The 20,456-nt window shown below is 45.0% G+C and overlaps 1 protein-coding gene across 1 annotated transcript in view; it reads right to left on the bottom strand.

Moving 5' to 3' along the window:
• Nucleotides 1-20,456, bottom strand: part of kcnip4a (potassium voltage-gated channel interacting protein 4a) — a 177,525-nt gene that overhangs the window by 138,123 nt on the left and 18,946 nt on the right. The gene's annotated exons all lie outside the window — the stretch shown is intronic.

Below are 20,456 nucleotides of genomic sequence, written 5' to 3'. Positions count from 1 at the left end.
CCTGAGTCTGCTTCCAACAGCCCAACTAGGCAAGCGGCGAGATCCTCGGCCACTGCAGCTCTTCATCTCACACACCGGTTCCACGCTCGGGGTCGATAATGAATCAATCTATTCATTTCCCAACTTAATTGCTCAGCAGAAGAAATTGACCAAGTTCATCTGAGACCATATGGGAGCGTGATAAGAAGGCTTTGTGTAAACAGCTGTGTAAATGAATGTGTGGGGGGTCCTGTAAGAGACCCCCACACACTCACTATCAATCAAAATCATAACATCACTCTACATATGGCGCATTTTCACTGGCACTTTTGAAGGATATGTGACCCTGTTTTTCGGAGGAGTTTCTTGGTGTAAATGGAAATCAAGTGGGAGGGGTGACTTAAAACTGGCTCCGCTGACAGGCGCTGCCTCCTCTTCTTTTACGTGCATTTCAATTTCCACGAACGAGGCAGCTTATATGAACAGAAGACTGCGAGCAATTGCATTCTGACCGTGCATCGTGAGATGGATCCATGTGTGTCAAACAAACAGCCAAAAAATATACAGAGACATTTCTCCAATCCTGCATTTCCAAGTATGACCCACCGGTACTTCTCCAAGTTCCTGCAGCTTTTTCACCTGAATTAATGTAACTTCACTGATTTCTTTAAACTTTGGAACCACTTCATTTTAAGCATAATTTCATTTTAGCCTTAATTTTTAAATCACTTCTGTGCAACTGATTGCTCACATTTCTGAAGGCATCATGATGCAAAAATCTGGAAACTAACAAATCCATGAATGTGTACTTTCAAAATTTATAGTAAGATTTTCGAGAAACTTATTTCTTCCCTTTTGATTTTTCAAAAAATATGCAAATGCCACTTTCATTATGTGGAGGAATTTTAAATATCACAAGGCCACAAAAATGTAATTTGATTTGAACGCAATTGTAATTTGATTTTACATTTTTCTCAGACTCCATCCCCTCTCATCTAGAGTAAAATATGAAAAGGGTAATAATCCGGGAAAAAAAATCCAGCAAAACACCTTCATTTTGAACCCATGTGTTACAAAAGCTTAAAACATGAGTACCCCTGAGGTAGACATACAGAAAATTCAATTCAAATGTATAGAGATCAGAATGCGGACATCATTACATCAAATATCTTCGCGGCATCTGTTCAATGTGCTTCAATATTGCGATTCAGGAGAAATGCTGTGATATTAAATCCCCTCCCCACCACCACCACCACCTGGATAGTACAAAAAAAGTCTAAATGCACAGACATTTCACACCACTGAGAAGCACATGTTACAGCATCCAACTAGGTACCACGCCAACCTGTTGGAGAACTGCAGGATGTAGGATGAGAACTGACCAAGGAAAGAAGGACTAGGGTAAATACATCATGTGCTTGCGACTTCTCCAACGGTCACACCACTAGTTTTGGGCCTAATACAACACAACACAATACGGGCGACATGGCGGCGCAGTGGTTAGCGCTGTCGCCTCACAGCAAGAAGGTGCTGGGTTCGAACCCCAGGGTTGTCCAACCTTGGGGGTCATCCCAGGTCGTCCTCTGTGTGGAGTTTGCATGTTCTCCCCGTGTCTGCAGTGGGCACAGGCGGAAAACTACACTTAAGAAAGTATAAGTACTAACCATGTATTTGCTCCACCCATGCACTAAACCAGCTGATTCTAATTAGCACAACACTTCAGCCAGGTAGAACTAATTAGTGAAATCAGCTGGTTTAGTCCATGGGTGGAGCAAATACATGGTTAGTACTTCTACTTTCTGAAGCTGGGTTTTCCACCTCTGGCGATGGGTTTTCTCTAGGTGCTCCGGTTTCCCCCACCATCAATAGAAACATGCATGTTAGAGTTAATACTCCTGTCTGTGCCCCTGACCAAAGCAATGGAAAGAAGAATAGGAGTTGGTTCCCAGGCGCTGCACGGCGGCTGCCCACTGCTCCTAGCAACACAGCTGGGATGGGTTGAATTTCCCCATGGGGATTAATGAAGTATATCAAATAAAAAAAACAAACAATGATAATATCAAAAAAAAAATCAAAAATACACAATACAATATCTTTTTTCAGTTGAATCTGTACTTCTACTATCTACTATCTTACTGCCAGGTAGGATATCAGTGAGCCGGAGAATGCTTAACCTAATTCAAAACAACTCCAAGCCATCAATACATAAACCCACACAGAGCAAGTCTGCCTTACAGTGAGCATGGCTGCCAAGAATCCATTACAACACTCGGGACCCTCATAGCAAGGATGTGTCGTTGGTGCTTTCAGTGTATCCACTAGCCGGTAGCTCATCGGAAAGCCCATTCACATTCTTACTGCTCCACAAACTTGACCTGCGCTTCTATTATTAACTTGCAATATTTGCCAGATGTAGTGGGTTGAATGTAGGTCAAACAGAATCCTGGCATGAACACAACTCATCATATCATATTAAAGAATTCAGTCAAAGAAATGTGTGGCTAGGTGTACATCTACTTGTTTGGGAGGGTTTCTTATTCGCTTTTGTGAAAGTAGCTACTGATAATTAAAAAAAAATGCTTAACCTAAAATATAAATAATGAGCACAAAATGGTGTTGATAGCAAAAAGGCAAGTCTGTTTTCCAACCATGATATATGTATGTGTTACACTGACATGTTGGTTTCTGTGATAAGAGGCGTCAGCCTCAGGCCATGAATAAGACATCAGAGAGAAGCCTGCATTTATATACTGGGGAGAACCAGTCAGATGGATATGGGTCTTACTTCAAGGCAGCATCGGTACACCGAATGCACACACATACAGCTTGGAGAGGATTGTTTACATTGCTGAGATGATTCTATTATTGATGTCACATGATGGCGTGACCTCATTACTATGAGAAAACGACACGAACTGCACCTTCTGAAAACACAGACACCACAACAAAGTAATCTGTACCTTACCAAAATCTCCAAAAACCGCCTTGCTCTATTATTGACCTGCAGAAGAGAAAAAAAAGCGCAATCGGCATCATGTATTGTGTTAAATGATTGTGGGCATGAATTTAGTTGAGAAGTTGGCAGAGAATTTTTACTGCTTCAAATGCCCATGCTCACACATGCTCACCCTTCTCTTCCAGCTCTCCATGCAAAACTAATCTATCGTCTACTCACGCTAACAGGGAATTTGGCAGAACTTGATGATGAGTTAAACCCATGTGATTTTTTCCGGTTGGGAGAGCAGGGAGAGATGGTGTCATACATTTGTTAAACTGAGCTACTTTTCCTCTGTTGATGTACTCCTTGTTACGGGGGGAAAGCAGACCCTAAACATCGGTGGGGGGGGGGGATTTTTCCAGCGTCGCTTCCAGGTAAGACATCATCATCAAACTGGAGAACGCTTAACCCCAATTCAAAACAAACTCCAAGCCATCAACAATATGCAAGACATGGGTTGTCCGGTAGCGTGGTGGTCTATTCCGTTGCCTACCAACATGGGAATCGCTGGTTCGAATCCCTGTGTTACCTCCAGCTTAGTCGGGCATCCCTAGAGACACAATTGACCGTGTCTGTGGGTGGGAAGCCGGATGTGGGCATGTGTCCTGGTCGCTGCACTAGCGCCTCCTCTGGTCAACGGGGCGCCTGTTCAGGGGGACGGGGGGGGGCGAGGGGCGTGATCCTCCCACATGTTACGTCCCCCTGGTGAAACTCCTCACTGTCAGGTGAAAAGAAGCGGCTGGCGATTCCACATGTATCGGAGGAGGCATGTGGTAGTCTGCAGCCCTCCCCGGATCGGCAGAGGGGGTGGAACAGCGACCGGGGCGGCTCAGAAGAGTGGGGTAATTGGACAGGTGCAATTGACAAATGGGGAGATAAAGGAAGATGCAAGACATAAACTAGTGCAGAGCAAGTCCCTCTTACAGTGAGCATGGTTGCCAGAGAGTCTGGTATCCTGTCTGGTATCCTGTTCGGACGTGTGTGATTGCTGCTTTGAGCGCATCCGCCGCCCGGCAGCTCATCAGAGAACCCATTCACATCCTTTTCTGCCCCGCAAACTTGACCTGCTCATCTATTATTAACTTGCGATTTTTGCCATAAAACGACAAGTGCTCTAAAATTGTAAAAGGCATGTTTACAATCTTCTGTCAAAGATGATGCTGCCTGCAGCAACCCTGCCACTATGACACTAACCCACACACCGCCCCCACCGTCTCAGCGACAGGTATCACACCACATGAGAGCCACCGTGGAGGCCATCTGCTGTGGAAAAAACACTGACAGCTCCTCAGCGAAAAGGGAGAGGACTAAACTCCATGACACACAGGCGTGACTGACGCACAAACAACAGACAGGGTACAAACCGGGGGGGGGGGGGTGGATTTTGTTCATTTCACAACACTATCCTGACGCAAGCATACGGTGAAGGCCTAGAGATTTACAAGGCACTGCACAAACTTTGACGTACTTGCCCATAGTGTTTGCCTGAGTTAACACACATACACTTATACACAGACACACACACACGCACATCATTTTTCACTCCCCAACTCATCATTCATTTTGATAGCCCATTATATCAGTATGGCTGAGTGATCAGACGTGCAAAGCACGGCTTGAGTATTAGCATAGGTTCCAGTGCACGGAGTTATAAAATGGTGGAAGGCAATCACAGCAGTCAGTCAACACGTGAGACGACTGCCTAGTAAGGGGCCAAGACTGTAAGTATGCACCATTCCTTATATGTCTGCCTGACTAAATCATTTAGAGACCGGAACTACAGCTGTGGTATGCTGTAACTGTCAAACTCCGTTAATCCGCTTATCATAATGTTTGTGACTGGCTTATTTATTTGTTTTATTTATTCTTTTATCACATGCCGCACTTGAGGGAACTGAGGTAGAAGTTTTCACCCACACTTTTCACACCACACTGTCTTCTTTCGTAATGGTCTCGCCTGATGACCACTTCAACCTGTAGCTTTTAGTGTGTGAGACTTAAAAGCTTTATTCTGGGATTTTTCTCCATCAATAAATAGTGATCTTATCCATCTGGACCATTGGAGTCGGGCAACGGTTATGCAGAACTGACGGGCATCTTTACTATCGTTGGAGGGTATTACCGGTATTACAATTTTCGACAGGGTGGGGCAATCATTGGTGCAGTTGCAAACACATTTCTTTTTTGGGGGGATTTTTTTCCCTCCTTTTTCTCCCCAACTGTATCCGGCCAATTACCCCACTCTTCTGAGCCCTTCCTGGTTGCTGCTCCACCCCCTCTGCCGATCCGGGGAGAGATGCAGACTACCACATGTCTCTTCCGATACATGTGGAGACACCAGCCGCTTTATTTCACCTGACAGTGAGGAGTTTCACCAGGGGGACGTAACATGTGGGAGGATCACGCTATTCCCCCCAGCCCCCCCCCCCCCAAACAGGCGCCCCGACTGACCAGAGGAGGCGCTACTGCAGCGACCAGGACTCATACCCACATCCGGCTTCCCACCCACAGACACAGCCAATTGTGTCCAAAGGGACACTCGACAAAACTGGAGGTAAGACGGGGATTCGAACCAGCGATCCCCATGTTGGTAGGCAACGGAACAGACCACTACACTACCCGAACGCCCCCATTGCAAACACATTTCTACTCAAACAGGAAAAAAGTATTGAAACATGATGACGATGCTTCTGGTGGATAGCTCATCTACCAATTCTACAACCAACATCACAGCAGAACGGTGTGTGATGTAGTTTGTTATACGTTCGATATTGTTCAATAGTTCAATACTGTGTTAACTTTGGTCCGAAGATGCAGTTTTTGCAAGGGTGGGAACTTATACTGCTGAGCTGGTGGCACACAAGTGACAACCAGATGGGAGGAATCACGGAATTCATCTCTAAGAGCTTGAAGCTTGCCTTTAGGGCATCTCCAGCTGGCACAGGTGCCCGTCCACATCCAACGCCACCTTCTGAACCCGACCATTAGTGCTGAGTTTTTATCCCGCAGTCGAGAGGGTGCGTTTTAGCATTTAAGCTCCTCCCTGTCCACGATGGCTTCAGTTGTTGAGTACATTGATTACTTTGTTAAAAGACAAATAATTGCTGGCGAGTGGTGCACTCCGATAGCGTCCGGGCCTTTTCAGGAGCAATTTGTCTGGGTGTCATTCGAGGCCCGGGAGCTAGAGCTCCTACGAGGCGAGGTAAGGAGCTGATGGGAAACATGATCTCCTAGAGATGCATGACGTTCTTCCTCCTTGTGCATGTGCATGTGTGTGTGTGTGTGTGTGTGTGTGTGTGTGTGTGTGTGTGTGTGTGTGTGTGATTTCCTGCTTGTGCTACTGGGTAATGCAACACTGATGATCAATAATGAGGCTCATCTTTGCATGCGATTGCTTAACTTTGTGAAGCCAGCCACTCTTGATTCAGAGCAAACTAATTCAGGTGGCATCTTTTCATCCGGAGGAAAAACATTTTTCGTTTTCTGTCGTTAACAACGATGGTGATATGAGCCCACCGCTAATCTGTTGAGCTTCTGAATCGAGGTGATTTCCTCCCAGTGCTCATGATTGCATTTGTACGACCGTGGTAGGATTTGTACTCATCAATCTCAAATTAAGATGAACTGAAAGATTTAAACTGAAACAAACCCCTACTTCTTTTGTTTTTTTTTTAAACAAGTAATCTAGTTTCCTCGAGAGGAAGTCGTTAAATCTCTCTCATGACAACCAACAGCTTCAGTTGGCCGAGTAAATCACATAATTCAAGATGCCATGGCTGTCCTCTCGGGTGAATTCATAAAAACCCCCGACATCATAAACCACCACAACAAGCCAGTCTGTCCACAGCCTGCTAGCATTTCACAGTCACACACGATCCCTACCGGTCCCTCTCCCACACAAATGACACACCGTGAATGTGTTTTTCAGTGCGGCGGTACCTGCAAACACTGCCAACATGCACTTTCCTGGAAACGCATCATAAGATATCAAGTAGCACATTTTGTGGGGATATCTGTGTCCTCGTATGTGTGCACTCTCTTCAGAGTGTTTTGACTGTGGCTGCTGCGGGCTGCAGCTGTGGCGTAGGGCTCCTCCATTAAACATGAACCTGGAGGTTTGTACAATAATTTAGCCTGGCGCCATCGCTTCCAGGGAGCGGCAGCAGATGCAGCAAGAGATACTGCCTGTATGTGCTGCATTGACTAAAGGATAAAAATAAGCGGAATAGATTTCCATTGGAACCCGCATATACAAGAGACAGGGAACAATGAAACGACACCTAAAACTGATTTGTCGCTTCCTTTTGGTCCAACAACTATTTTGTGGCATCGCCATGATTCTCCAAACTGCATGTTTTGATCCATCGATGGTTTGCGGTAACCGAAGAATGTAGTAACAGGGCTATTTAAGAAAATTAAACAGCCATCCATCCATTATCCAAACCGCTTATCCTGCTCTCAGGGTCGCGGGGATACTGGAGCCTATCCCAGCAGTCATTGGGAGGCAGGCAGGGAGACACCCTGGACAGGCCGCCAGTCAAAAATCCATTTATGAATGCTCTGACAATGAAGTTTTCTTTTCCCCCTTTTTCCCTGCAATTGTACCCATCCAATTACCCCACTCTTCTGAGCCGTCCCGGTTGCTGCTCCACCCCCTCTGCCGATCCAGGGAGGGCTGCAGACTACCACATGCCTCCTCCGATATATGTGGAGTCGCCAGCCGCTTCTTTTCACCTGACAGTGAGGAGTTTTGCCAGTGGGACGTAGCGCATGGGAGGATCACGCTATTTGCCTCAGTTCCCCCTCCCCCCGAACAAGCATCCCAACTGACCAGAGGAGGCGTTAGTGCAGCGACCAGGACACATAATCCGGCTTCCCACTTGCAGACACAGTCAGTTGTGTCTGTAGGGACGCCCGACCAAGCCGGAGGCAACACGGGGATCCAAACCGGGATCCCGGTGTTGGTAGCCAACAGAATAGACCACTACACTACCCCTCAGGTTTCTTTAATCTCAGCTGATGATTTATTGTAATCGGGAATTGTAGGTAGCATCACTAAATGGTATTTGGTATGACTCGCTACTGGCCTACCCAAATAGTGATGGTGCACGATTCCAACCACGTGAACTGCAAAAGACTGCACATGGTGTGGATGTCTGTCACTTAACCAAATCACCCATGTGCATGAATAAAACCAAATGAATACAAATTTGTGAACTACAGTGCAACACATCTGAAGTCACGGAAATTAACAACGTCCCCTATGTAAAGCTACACAACACAGAATAACGCTTGCCTTTTTCCACATCAAAGAACAGCCATCTTCTTCTGCATACTGCTTTACCAAAAGTGAATTATTTACGCTGCCATACCATGCATCATACAGGGTGTAGAAATAGTGCCTCATGCGAGGTTGAAACACCACATTATTGCTCCTCCGGGACAGACAGTAAAATCCTCCCAGGAGAGCAATGTCCTTTGGTGCATTATAGAGTATTTTACTTCAGCGGAAAACAGCCGAGTTTTAGTCTACAGTTCTCTACATGCAATATGCTTCAAGCACAGTTCATCGAACAGCTAAATAAGAATGCCAGCAATCTTATTATTATCCCAATGTAGGAGAACTTTACACCAGAGATTAAATATAAATTCAAATTGCGTGACCAGAGGCGTCCGGGTAGCGTAGCGGTCTATTCCGTCGCCTACCGACACGGGGATCGCCAGCTCATACCCCCGTGTTACCTCCGGCTTGGTCAGGCATCCCTACAGACATAATTTGCCGTGTCTGTGGGTGGAGCAGCTACCAGGACGGCTCAGAAAAGTGTGGTAATTGGCTGGATACAATTGGGGAGAAAAACCGAGAAAAAAAAATTGCTTGGTAGAAGGCGTGGCGGAGACAAGATTACAGTGAGCAATATGGTGATTTGACATCATCGTAGTGCTATGCTGTTTTCCATAAGCAAGTGACAAAGTAAAAAAAAAAAAACATTTTTAACAGGCATTTTGAAGCATGTAATATGACTGACTGAGGAAATTAGCTGTGCTTAAACTGCTGCTATGTGTTAACTATTGTATAAAAACAAATATGTCCTTGTGGACGTTCTTCACTTTTATTATGGTACAATGACAAGATAGGTATGAGGTCTAAGTCCCTAAAGAGCCCCGCATTTATGATACGACCACCACGATAGTTAACTTAATCTGATCTGAAACGCAGATGTGTGCACAACACCATCACTTTTAGACGTTGTAAAGTTTAATAACTTTGGGAAATGCATTCCATCACACATGTATTAGTCACATAGTGATTGAAGAAGGGTAGGTTTGGGAAGTGATGCAGAAAGCTGAGTTGTGAAAATAATTAATAGGCTTGCTAGTCACATCCCTATGCTGTGATGTGGATAGTCATGAGGAGTGCACTGAGGTTGAGAAAAGTGAGTAGTTGCTACTTGGTTGGATCCCCCGCTGCACAAGCCCAACACAAATCCAATTTCCATTTCCCTTTAACTGTAGCACGTTAACCCCCCCCCCCCCCCGAAGATAAAACCAGGGGCTGTATTCATTACACTTGTCTAAATACACACGAGGCTGGGAGCACAAGCATGCAAACATGGACCCTCTCCCACTAAAATGAAGCAGTAAATCAGAATGTGCTCTGCAAGCCATTCATTTTCTAGTACAATACATAACAGCAGGCTCACTCGCCCCCTGCATTCTTTCAGTGAGCACATGCTATACAATAACACACACACACACACACACACACACTGATGGCAATATGCCCCATAGACTATATCATCTTTAATATTTTCTACTATTACTGAAGTATTTTAGCAGCTACACTATTTATTACCCTGAGACCTCAGCTGTTAATTATCAAGGCTTTTATTAAGTGCTAATATTTATTGCAATGTAATCCCTGGGATTATCTCAGGCATACTGATCATCGCCCTAATAATCAGTTACAGACTAAGATCTTATTCTATTTCTAAATTCAAAGCGGATTCATTACTATTGCTTCACATATTCCAGATGAAGACATAAGGTGATACTGCAGACCGAGTGACAAGCCATTAAAGCAAAAGTAAACCTGCAATCTTGGTCAAACATGTTTTTTAATTCATGTAATTATAAATCACATCATATCATCTACCACCAGCAGGTACAAGGTTTCTGTTTGGCGACTGCAGACAAGTGGTTTGAACATTAAAAAAAAAGAAAATTAACATGATAGTTTGACCACTTTTATGGGGATAGGACACAGAAAATACCATTTTATAAATGGTCATTTGAGCTCACAGTGATTTCAATAAAAGCTATACGTGCCATACACACCCTCGGGCATGGCAGTTACAGGAATCCTGGCTCAAACTGTGGGTCAGGCGCCAAATACTTTAACATGAGAACAGGCAAAACATGAAAAAACAAATCCTATTTGAATGCTGCGCTGTATATGATGCACCGCGGCATTTCTCACCAAGATCTACGATTGCGGCGCCGCTTATCAACGTGCTCCAGCCGGAGCCCTGCCGAGGTAAGACACAATTTGTTGCAAACGCCGATTCATTTCCCCCGTTGCAGAGCTGGTGCCCCTGCTGGGGTCGATATTGATGTTTCACCTTTTTTACAGGGGAGATTAAATCTCCTCAACCTAATACAGTGCGCACACGTGTATTCGCAGATTCATGTGGCTATATAAGCAACCGTTCACTTCACAACCTTACCAATCTGTCTAAACAAGATGACGGATTAACCATGAACCCAAACCAAAACAGGAACCTCTCCATCGCTGATTCATCACAATATCGTAAGTCTGAGGCTTGGTGAGACATTATGGCACCTATCCAAGCTAGAGCACATCTCCATCTAATTCATTCAAATGTAGTCAGGACACTTAATGCCACAATGGTGTCTGCAGATCTGTTATCCGAGTGTACTGTAGCCCAGCTCTAAACGGATTAACCGATAAGAGGCAAATACCAAAGGGAAGACATTTCCTTTGGGTGCATGGTTTAATCACAGAAGAGGAGAGGAAGGCGACAAGGGGAATAATGGGACGGAGAAACCTGAGGGGAGGCATGAGCGGGAAAGGGTCATCCATCCTTATTACGAAGAAATCTAATCTATCAAACAGCAAGTCGGAGGCAATAGAATGGTCAGTGTGATCTGTGGGACTGTGAACAGCAAGATGGGGCCTTTGCCATATCGGCCCAAAAGGAGAAGACCACTGAAAATGGCAAACACAAACAACCGCCTCCGTTGCTTTACATTTAAATTGAATTTGCTGCAGTTTCAGTGGTCCGTAGACAATGTGCAGAGCAATAATAAATTCCAAATGATCCCTTGCTTGCATGGGGTATGCATCGCAGCTCAGCGTGTCATACATCACCTGCTCTCCATGTTATTACACTCACACATCCACCTGCAATCTTTCCAACTGCTCAAGGTATTTGGCATTTTGCTTCATCATGGATAAACGTGCTGCAGGAAACCACAATAATAAAAACAAAACAGGCGTCCGGGTAGCGTAGCGATCTATTCCGTTGCCAACCAACACGGGGATCGCCGGTTCAAATCCCCATGATACATGCGGCTTGGTCAGGTGTCCCTACAGACACAATTGGCCGTGTCTGTGGGTGGGAAGCCGGATGCGGGTATGTGTCCTGGTCGCTGCACTAGCACCTCCTCTGGTTGGTCGGGGCACCTGTTCGGCAGGGAGGGGGAACTGGGGGGGAATAGCATGATCCTCTGACGCGCTATGTCCCCCAGGTGAAACTCCACACTGTCAGGTGAAAAGAAGTGGCTGGTGACTCCCCATGTATCGGAGGAGGCATGTGGGAGTATGCAGTCCTCCCTGGATCGGCAGAGGGCTTGGAGCAGCAACCAGGACGGCTCCAAAGAGTGAGGTAATTGGCCGGATCCAACTGGGGAGAAAAAGGGGGGAAAAATCCAAAAACAAAAAAAATACAAAACATCCAACCTGCTTTGCATATGGCCGTCTGTACCGCAATCGAGCTTTGTTCAGTTAAAACTATAGTAGTTCACAATCTCAACAACTGTCATTTTTATTTCATTAACAGCTACAAACGGAGGGCAAATGCTCATACACACGTGCTAAGTAATATTGTTAAGCCCACTATACCAAATGGACTAATGACGCATGGGAAAGTAACACTGCAACACATTAGCACAGCCCCAACACATTTGTCATTACATCTGCCTGCACTAATGGGTGGATGCCAGAGGAGGCTGATAAACAACTTTTTCTCCACACTGCCGGGTAACAGGCGAGATCTTCCCTGTTTAGACCTGTCTGCTGTTGACACAGGCTGGGCCGGGTTGCTAATAGGGCCATGGGTGGACATGCCAAAGGAATGATGGAAAGGGTGCTCCATTTCTGTGCGTAGCTGTCCTCGCTGGGCTTCGTCAGAGAACTGACTGATTACACTGGTTTACAGCAGAGGTGAGGGTGGAGTGGGTACCCGAGATTAATCTTGGCATGACCGAAAAAAAAAAGATTTATTATCGTTTAACTAGCATTTACTGCGGAGTCAGACATCTCTGTTGGTGTTTAACCTTTAACATCGCCTTCCCTGGTGGGTCTCTTTGTCAACGCAGGGTTTGGTTCATGTTAAGTTAGTCTTTGTAGTTCGCATTAAACTGTGGGTCCTGATGATGGGGATGGATTCTTCGACAGAGGAAGCATCGCCGAAATGAGATAACATCCACCAAATACTCTCACTTGTTACACCCGTCATCTTAAGAGTGAGTAAACAAGGGTGTCCGGGTAGCATAGCGGTCTATTCTGTTGCCTACCAACACATGGATCGGCGGTTCGAATCCCCGTGTTACCTCCAGCTTGGTCGGGCATCCCTAGAGACACAACTGGCCGTGTCTGTGGGTGGGAAGCCGGATGTGGGTATGTGTCCTGGTCACTGCACTACCGCCTCCCTCCGGTTGGTTGGGCAATCTGTTCGGGGAGGGGGAACTGGGGGGAATAGCGTGATACTCCTGCGTGCTACGTCCCCCTGGTGAAACTCCTCACTGTCAGGTAAAAAGGAGTGGCTGGCGACTCCACATGTATCGGAGGAGGCATGAGGTAGTCTGCAGCCGTCCTCGGATCGGCAGAAGGGTTGGAGCGGAGCAGCGACCAGGGTGGCTCGGACGAGTGGGGTAATTGTCCGGATAAGAGTTATCACGAAAATTCGACATTTTTGATTCCTTGACAAAAATAAAACATTCCAGTGTTTTCCACATTACCTCTGGAGCAAAAAGTATGCGTGTCTGCTAGTAACAAGCGTGATTACAAACCTCTCTGCTACGAATTTACCCAACCCTACTTTCGACAGGGGGGGGGGCATCATAAAATTCTTTATTTCTTCCTGGTGGTCCTATTACCTTGTAAAAGTCAGCGAGGGGGAGCTGTAAGAGAATGGCGGATGTCTTTGTGCGTTGAGCCAAGGCATAACCATCCGACTGACTACGTGAGCGCGTTGCTGCTTTGACAGCTAGCGCGCTTTAGCGCCCGATTAAAACTGATTGTTTGGCCATATCAAGGCTCAACACGTTCTCTTTAAGAACGCAAGCCTTTAAAGTGATCTCACCTCGAGCTTTCTCTCAGAGCTACAAAGACCACATCGATGCTCTATTATATCCACAGTGCCTCAGGTGCCAAAAGCTCTTTGTAGTCTTTCTAGCAAGAGAGACAGCACGGAAAGAGGTGCAGATACTGCCTTTCTAGGAATGTGTGTGTGTGTGTGTGTGTGTGTGTGTGTGTGTGTGTGTGTGCCTGAACACACATACATATGCTGTCTTTTGTGGCAAGGGGGGCTTAACAGCACACCGATAAGAGGGGGGGGAAAGACCTACAGACAAAAAAAAAGGGAACAGATGGTGTCATTACCTAGTAAAACAGTGTATTCGCTCTCGGCCACGACATTCTTGCACACGTTTGCACGCAGCCTTGCTGGAAAAAAATAAAACACCTCCCTAATAAGAGAAATAATGGGTATGACTCAAGCTTAGTATTGGCTGCTCAATACTGCACTGTACTGCAAGATACTGTTTACAGTATCTTGTCTCTTCGGAGACAAGATACTGTATACAAAAAATAAAATCACTTTAACCATTTTCCAACAGTCATACGTGTTTAAGAAAGGCGGCATCAACAACTGACTTTCACGTCATAAGAATGGAGTACTTGGGGAAATGAGGTAAGGTCATGATTCAGAGGGACTGGAAAAGGTGTGAAACTGCCACACAAGGAAAATGTCAAACGCTGCTCACTGGCGATGTAGATCATCGTTCATATCATGGTTTTTGGCCATCTTTTCCGTGCCTGTACTTGTGAAATTTCTTGACATTTCACATGGCAAAAAAAGCTTTCACTCAAGGAAATCGATCTATTTGGAAATTCAATATCTACAAGCAATCAAAAAAGACAAGAAAAGCATTTGAGAACAGACCATTCAATAGCAAACAGAAACCACATGGCCCCTTTTCGCTTGAGGAAACATGGTATTTGAGAGAGAAAAATCAAATAGCCACAATCGAGTTGCACTGCAACAAGAAATGGACCGCAGTAAAACATGAAAAGTTCAATACGGGGACATTTGCTTCCCCAGCATTTCTAACAAGTTCTCTGAATGACCAAGCGCTGACTCCGCAGCATTTTTAACCAATGTACTACTCGAATATGATGAAACTTGTCAATATTCTGAAAGAGGATTAGAAGTACTGCGCACCTCAAATTTCCCTGGAGTCTCACCCTGCCCCCTCCCAAACTGCATCGCTTCTACTTTTGGGATGATGGCACTAACATATAAACCAACATCAACATGTTGAGTTAGCCATTATTTGGGGGCGGGGGGCGGGGGATAAATTCTACTACAAGCCTCCTCTAGTTACTCCGGAGCCTGTACTCCCTCCCTCCAGGCCATATTGATTCTCTGTTTGTTGGCTGGGAGCTGCAGCAGGGCCCCGTCCTGGTAATTGCCAGCTAACAGTGCGTGGAGAGGACATTGTCTCTCGTATCACAGTGTGTCTGGGGCAAAGGTTCACCTTTGAAACCCTGATGAAGCCAATATGGAGAGAGAGAGAGAGAGAGAGAGAGAGAGAGAGAGAGAGAGAGAGAGAGAGAGAGAGAGAGAGAGAGAGACCTGATTGAAAGTTCCTGAAATGCTGCAAAATACATCGAGTGTGTTAACATGCAAACAAGAAATCCATTTATTAGGGGACATCAGTTTATGTCAGAAACTGATCAAAATATGGACCCGGCCTTTGTGAAGTATTTGGAGCGGGAAAATCTAAATTCAGGCAACGACGTGGAACTCAGTTGGGCTTTTGCTTCAGGTGCATGAGCAAACTGTCAATCACTCACTCCACGGGAACCTGTCAATCAAGGCAACCACATCCCCGAACATACCACTCTTTAAGCCTTTCATATCCTCTTAACGGAACAATGATTTTCAAAATCTCAACCAAAAACACACATGGGAATAAGTGAAATTAGCTACTGGGCTCTAATTACTTGCAAGTAAAATATATTGAGTTTATATTTCAAGAGAAAAGTTTGTCTTTTTCCCCTCATTGATTCCCACACAACCAGATTCTGCTTGGGGCCTGCATTTAGGGGCCACGATAAGAAGAACTTTATCTTAAAGCACTTCCACGCTGGCTTCCTAAATCAGCCATGTTGGTTGCTGCTTGGTTTATGCATATATTTCAATTATTATGTTCACCTGGATATTAGCAATATGTTCAATCTAATAGCCATGTCTACATGCATAATCCTTCATTTCCACATGCCTTCCAGCACGCTCAGATCCTCTTCTGCTCTCCAAGCCACTACACCATCGGCCCGCTTGACTACCGTGGGGTCTCGAGCCTTCGGTCATTCTGTCCCCGCCTATGGAACTCTCTCCCGCAAGACATTCGTAACACTGACTCTTTTTTAACCTTCAAGTCCCATCTCCAAACCCACCTTTTCAAACTGGCATATTCAGTCTGATCCACGATGCATTAAGATTTGCGCAGATGATGATTTTATACTTATCTGTTGTGTTAACTTTTTATCATTCACCCTGTTTTGTTTTGATTTTATGCTGTCTGATACAGTGCTGCTTGTTTCTTTACTGTAATCTGTAAGGTGTCCTTGAGTGCTCTGAAAGGTGGCCACAAATAAAATGCATTATTATTATTATTATCATTATTATTATTATAATTGTTGCATGCCCTACAGAAAATAATATATCAACTATGTCCTTCAATCACTCTGCCCTTTAGACTGTGCAGCGGATCTCAGTCACTTTAATTGATACACAGTTTTATTTTTGGCGTTACAGCAATCAGCCGACAGCGGCATTTATTTTAGTACATGTAACAACTGAAAGGAGATAACGGTGTCATCAGTTCGTGCATCAGCTCGACTTCTTCGGCACCCTAGCAGCCATGTTTATGGTCATCCAGGATTTGCGTCTTCCTCCTGACATGCGCAGTTTCAGAAACCTCAAGACATCCGTGTAAGATGCATCCAAAGACTGGGTAAACATCCAGATAAAGGTGTTCACGGCTATTTCAGTAACTGCAGTATTCCCATAATCCGGTTAAGATCGGCGTACTAGTGTGGATGTAAATGCATCCATTCAGCAGAGGCGAGATGATGGGAGAACAAAGGAGGCGCTGTTAGGTGGGACATGAGCAAACACAAATAAGATTTGAGAAAGAGATAAATAACACAGGACAGATTGCAAATAAGCATGCAAAATAAATAGATGGGAGTAGATGAAAGGGGAGCTTTATAGTTTAATTTTATGAGAGTAATGGTCACTTGAGAGAAGGCCAAAGCACATGGGTGAGTCACTGAGGTAATAACAATGACGCAACTCCTCTGAGGGGATATTAATGATGAATAAAGAGCACAAACCGAACCCCAAAAAATATATAGCACCCCTCCGGACGTGCTCCACCTTTCAACCCCTTTGACAATGCTCAGGGGGGAGTCAGACCTGCTCATAGCTGGTGGCATTTATTATTCCATTTATTACTTTTGTTTTTCTTTGTTTTTTTTTTAGGGGGGGGGGTTGTGTGAGTGATATATGCAAGTACTAGAAGCTGCTGTAAACCGGAGTCGAATTCCTTGTATGCATGAGCACACTTGGCCAATAAAGTTGATTCTGATTTGTTCTCCTAACATCTCTTAGATTAACTTGACACGAAGGTTAACCTCACTGAATTACAGTGAAATAAGGAACCCCCCGAAACTTGCTTTTCTTTTTTTTGTGTGTGTCTGCAATATTTCAAGAGATACAGCATAGAGATTACGAAAACACATCAGCCCCAAACCAACTTGGCCATGCCCTCCAAACTCGCTAAAAATAACCCGGCCATTATTTTCAGTAAAAAAAGGACTTTCATTTACAAACATTAGTGCAAATGGGAAAACTGATTACACCGGCTGAGGTAGCTAAATTAGAATGGATTCCCAGCTGTGATAACCAGAGGCCATAGTCCAGAGAAAATACAGAAAACGTGTGTTGGGGTGTGTGCTTGTGGGGAGGGGGGGGGCATCCAGTGACTCCAACGAACCCGGAGAGAGATTGTAGTTGTAATTGTTTTCTTTAGTTGTAATCACTCAACAGAAAGGCAATAAACAACTCTACACATAGGACAAGGAATTGTGCAGCTCTAACACTGTTACATTATCTCCCCATTCCAGTCCATCAAATCCAAGATTATTTTGAATTAAAAAAAAAAATTCTGATTTTTTTGATTCGGCTCATAGCCTCGCTCTATGGCTCTAATTTCAGTTGTGTTATATGACACCCCCCCCCCCAAAATAAATTAATAGATAAATTCCATTCCATTACCCAAGCCGCTTATCCAAAGTCGGGTTGCGGGATACTGGAGCCTATCCCAGCAGTCATTGGGCAGGTGGAGAGACACCCTGGAAAGGGAGCCAGGCCATCACAGGACACACACACACACACACACACACACACACACACACACACACACACACACACACACACACACACACACACACACACACACACACAGGGACAATTTAGTACAGCCGATTCACCTGACCTACATGTCTTTGGACTGTGGGACGAAACCACAGCACCCAGAGGAAACCCACGCAGACATGGGGAGAACATGCAAACTCCACACAGAGGACGACCCGGGACGACCCCCAAGGTTGGACAACCACAGGGTTTGAACCCAGGACCTTCTTGCTGCGAGGCGACCGCGCTAAGCACTGTGCCACCGTGCCAACAGATAGATAAATGAATGCATTAATTAATAATTAAATGCCGTTATAAGGAACATATACTCATTAAGTGATGGTCTTTGCTGGAGAGAAGATATGGGGGTATACAAAATAAAGTCCGACTCTAGTCCCTTGACCCAGAAGCTGTAATCACTTCTTTCAACCCTGCGGGTGACATTTATATGACAAGCTCATTATTATCCAATTATTCATCTGACGTCTAATTAATAACAAGGTACTAAATACTCAATTGCAGGGGAGAGGATTATATTCCTGCTTTGTTTCAGAGGAGGGCAGTGGTGTTTTTTGGGATGTTTTCAGAGCAGAGGTGGAGGTGGAGGGATAACACAGGCCTATTTAAGACGGAGATAATCCACCCTTGGCCTCAATTGTAGTGAAGAGAAAGGATCTGCTCACTATGGCTAAGGCAAAGAGCAGTGGGACTGAGGTTGGTGGTGACATCCATTTTTTCACCATGATGCCCACACACTCTCCTTTGTTCTTTGTCCATCCATCCATTATCCGAACCGCTTATCCTGCTCTCAGGGTCGCGGGGATGCTGGAGCCTATCCCAACAGTCATTGGGCGGCAGGCGGGGAGACACCCTGGACAGACCACCAGGCCATCACAGGGCCACAGTATACATGATTTTCCATTTTCTATGACTTCTCAATTTAGCTGGCTGTGTAGTTAGTTGATTTTTACTACAGCCAACAGTAACTATAGCCTGGTCGCTACTGCAAATTGAATCAGAAGGTAGCTCAGCCATGCAACAGACCATTGTTGACAATATTGGATGTTTAATATAACTTGTAACTTTCAATTTTTGTTTTCATTCCCAAATATGTGGTTTCGGCAATCGGGTTAAAACGGACTTCAGGGTTATTTTAAAGCCGACTCCCGCAGTGGTCAAAATCTTCAAAATGAAACAGGTGAGCATCATAACTGACATGCATAGTGGAAAAGACTATGAAAAGAAGACCCAGATTGTAAAAAAATACAGAATCATCCTTTAACGTAACACGTTGCTAAACTGTTGGATTGATCTTGCGGCGACTGTGTCAGAAAACTTGTCCCCCCCCCCCCCAGTAAGCATGGGGGAGATGTGAGCTTATGACTGCCAGAGAATTTGCCTTTTTATTTATTTATTTATTTATTTTGAAGAGACATCTACAGGGTCTGGTAACCTTTCCTCTCAGCATGTCCCTGCATCATGCCTAGTGCTGCAGAAGCTCCGGTTGTCTCATGTCAGACAGCCACAGAGCATCAGGAACCAGACACCGCGGGACGAAAGGGACACCGAGAATAACAAAGACAGTGTGAAGCAGATCTGCTGCCAGCGGGCTGATTTGGACCCAGATAGCATAATAAGATGTCTTCTTTTTCCCACTGCCAAAGGCGGTGAACTGTGGAAAAGGGGTCACAATGAAAGGTCAACGTGCAAGGCTGAAAGTACACCTGGTCCAGCTGACACCGACGCTTGCTCTTCTTTTTCCATTATGTAAGAGGCTTAGGAGGTGATGTTTTGACATGTGCTTTGCTACAACATCCTAATAAGCTCTTGCCCGTGGTTAGGCTGTGTTAGAAGGGCAGTTTAGTCGCAGCATTGTACTTGCTTACTCGGTAGTGACGGAGACAATGAAGAACTCTTAATCTCTATTAACTTTGTTTTCTTGTCACATACATGCAAAAGCACTGGGCAAACCAAGGACCATCAATACTATAAGGAACATTACCCTTTACACAAAAGGGTCTTCATGCAACCTAGAAAGCTTTTGTGGACATTAATTCAAGGATAAAAAGATAGCAAGGATGTATAAACACCCTTCAACTGGAACAGCAGTAATCTGATTGTCCCAATATACTTGTTCCACTGGTGCTGTGTCAGAAAGTCATTTAATATGTATTGTCACCTGAGGCTTGTTTCTGAAGCTAAAGAGCTAAAGCTAAAGAGATTACATGTCTTCTAAAAGTATCACACTTGGCCAGACTGACCACTAAAAGAGGGTTTCAGACATATGTGTAGGGTAGATCACTTTGGGGAATCCTTCGCTTTAAAACAAGACAAACTCAATTTGAGTGGATGAAATCTGACTGACTGAACGTAGGTCTGACAGCTGACCAAACAGTTGCTCATCAGAATTTAGGCATGGAGGGCATCCGGGTAGCATAGCGGTCTATTCCATCGACTACCAACACAGGGGATTG

Source organism: Lampris incognitus, chromosome 20, assembly GCF_029633865.1.
Source record: "Lampris incognitus isolate fLamInc1 chromosome 20, fLamInc1.hap2, whole genome shotgun sequence".
Classification (NCBI taxonomy): Eukaryota; Metazoa; Chordata; class Actinopteri; order Lampriformes; family Lampridae; genus Lampris; species Lampris incognitus.
Note: the sequence above shows the minus strand (reverse complement) of the source record. Positions and strands in the feature narration are given on the sequence as shown.